At 57.9% G+C, this 2,914-nt stretch overlaps 1 long non-coding RNA gene across 1 annotated transcript; it reads left to right on the top strand.

The window, feature by feature from the left end:
• The first annotated feature begins 444 nt into the window (after positions 1-444).
• Positions 445-2,224, top strand: LOC124521998 (uncharacterized). The gene is made up of 2 exons (XR_006964636.1): positions 445-889; positions 1,785-2,224. It is a non-coding gene; the product is annotated as an uncharacterized LOC124521998 (long non-coding RNA).
• Positions 2,225-2,914: the final 690 nt, after the last annotated feature.

Genomic DNA, 2,914 nt, shown 5'->3' with positions numbered 1-2,914 from the left:
CTTCTCATGAGGTTATGCAGATTGGGACGTCTTGCAAAATGAGGCCTTATCACCGACTTGCAATGACATTGAAAAGAAAGAAGAAACTTCTGGACTCTTTCCTGTGATTGCACTTTGCAAGGTTAAGCTTGCTCAATACTGGGAGTCACGTTTGTATCTGTCCTGCTAGCTGGGGTGTTTTATAATCACTGGAATTCTTCTGCCCTTTTTGACTAAATAAAAATTCCGTAATAACATGGTGCACACATACGCACGCCGAGTGAGTGGTGAGTGAGCGCAAAGCCGCTGGCCCGAGCGTCTCCCCTTTGTCTCTGTGCTCAGATTCCTGCCTAATCACAAAAATATTGTGCAAATGTCAGTCACATGAATCTGTTTGTGAAACCCCGTTTCCATGTGCGTGTTCTCCCAGGACAGCGCGCGGGGTGATTCAGCACCAACCCGATTCCCTCCCAGAAGACACCGGGTGACACGATGTGGGGCAAAGCCCTCCTGAAGGTTAGCAAGTGTGGGCAAAGGCTGCAGAGACGCCCCCGACACTAATGCAGGTGCGCCGGCCTGGCCGCGTCTGCAGCAGTCGGGACCCTCTGGGGCCCCGGTTGTTCCAGAAGGTCGAGTGTAAGAGCGCGGCCGTCTCCAGGGTGTGAGGCAAATGACAGCACTAGTCATCCGTATCATGCTCGACAGCACAAACGTACGTAACAAAAATCTCCACGGAAAGAAACTGAGCGCACACTCTGCTCTCACCGGCCTCCTGAGCACGGCAGCTGTTCCGCGGTCTGTGGAACACGCGCCGCCTGTAAGTGGATTTGGAGCCAGCTTCTGTTGGGGGGTGACGTCTGCGGCCACCTTGCAGAGGCCTCGTCACCGGGTGTCTGGGCGTCCGCGAGAGGTGAGTGCCGATGTCACCTGTCACCCGGTGTCTGGGCGTCTGCGTGAAGTGAGCACCGATGTCACCTGTCACCCGGTATCTGTGTGTCTGCGTGAGGTGAGTGCCGATGTCACCTGTCACCCGGTGTCTGGGCGTCTGCGTGAAGTGAGCACCGATGTCACCTGTCACCCGGTATCTGTGTGTCTGTGTGAGGCGAGTGCCGATGTCACCTGTGGGGCTGGGGACGCAGCCTCTGACTTCTCCAGGGAGGGGTCACCAATTTCCTTCCTGCTTCAGTCACAGGAGATGCCCCTTTTTTCTCTCTATGCTCTTGTTTAATCCCAACTCCAATAACCTTCTGGGATTGGAAGCTGCCCAAAGCCTGGTCCTGAGGCCACCCTGATCTGGCCTGTCACTGGGTGACAGGGGGCAAAGGCCAGCAGCCTCTACCACGCCTTGGCTCGTCCCTGGGGTTTGCCCTGCCGCAAACCCAGAACCCCATTTACAAGATCGCCGGGTTTTCTTTGGAACGTTGTTTCCTCGTTGAACCCAAACAAGGCCATCTGTGGTCCCTCTGGCTTCCCAGGAGCCTCACACCCTGCCTGGTTCCGCTCACTCCCTTCCCATGGGACACAGCAGCAAGCCGGGCAGGGGACACCCCAGCAAGCCGGTCAAGGGACACCCTGGCAAGCTGGGCGACACAGCAGGGCAGGAGGGCCAAGGTTTGGGTTGGTCAGTGCTGCTGCCTGGTGCCCCCAACAAGCTACTGTGAGTTCTCGACCCTTAGTTTCTGTAAAATTCGGCTGGTAACATCCACCGCAGGGTCTTATTGTGAGAGCCGAGATGGGCGTCTAGGAGGCAAGGGGGGGGGCTGGCACACAGTAGGCACTTAATAAATGGTGTCTTTCGCCGCCAGTGCAGAGTGTGGGGGCGACTTCCACCTCCGGTTTCCACCAGTGATGCTCCGGCGGCCAATTGTTCGGAACCGGATCTGTCCTCCCCTCCACCCGGGCCAGGCACGCCCCTCCGCTGGTGCTCTGTCTTCTGAACACGGCCGCTGGTTCCCTCCCCTGCTCCCCCTGCACACGGGGCCCCGGAGCCCCGTCTGTCTGTGTGTAACCGGCCCACCGTGATTTGCAGCCTGAGAAAGCGACGTGGACGGAAGGTTTCTGCCAACACCAGCATGAGCGCCGCTCCAGACGGTCCCCGCTCCCGGTGGCGGCAGCCGCGCTTGCAGACTCCCTGACGCGTCCCCAGGCTCAGCTAAGGAGTTCGGTGAGAAGTCGGCCCTTGGACGCCCTCGCCCCTCTTGAGGCCGAGCCTCACGACTACAGTGAATACACTCAGTTTCCAGTGTGGTGGCTTCCGGCATGTGGTGTTTATTACTTTTATACCAATTGACTTAGCAAGTGGGCAAAGATGTTAATTAATGAGTTTCTGCTGGGCGATCAGACATTCTCCTCCGATAGCACATGTCAAGGAGAAATTGGATTCCGGATGAAACATGTACGTGACTCTCCATCCTCCCCAGCTAGCTGTGCCCCACACACACAGCTGAGAGCAGGGCATCCTCACGGACACTTGTTCATTCAACTAATCTGGCCAGCGTTCACCCCAAGCACTTCCTCCAGGTTGGGCCACAGCAGTGGTGAGGCAGACGAGCCCTCACTTTCTGGGGCCTTCTGTTCTAGTGCAGAGCAGAGTGTGGTGAGAGGACAGGCACACCATGGAGCAACAGGAAGTAGAGGAGGTGGTGAAATGCCATGCAGGGTGGTGGAGGCCAGTGCTGAGTAGCAGGGATGGGGGAGGGTCTTGGGTGGGCAGGGATGGAGGGAGGAAGGTCTTGGGTTGGACACAATGGGTATGGGAGAGGGGGTCTTAGGTTCATCTGGGATGGGTGGGAGGGTCTTGGGTTGGCTGGGACGGGCCGGGGGAGGGTCTTGGGTTGGCTGGGATTGGTGTGGAGGGTCTTGGGTTGGACAGGACGGGTGGGAGGGTCTTGGTTTGGCCGGGATGGAGCGGGGAGGGTCTTGGGATGGAGCGGGG

Source organism: Lynx rufus, unplaced genomic scaffold, assembly GCF_022079265.1.
Source record: "Lynx rufus isolate CCGP_SWC_20201006 ecotype Redwood Valley unplaced genomic scaffold, mLynRuf1.p SCAF_32, whole genome shotgun sequence".
Lineage (NCBI taxonomy): Eukaryota > Metazoa > Chordata > Mammalia > Carnivora > Felidae > Lynx > Lynx rufus.
Note: the sequence above shows the minus strand (reverse complement) of the source record. Positions and strands in the feature narration are given on the sequence as shown.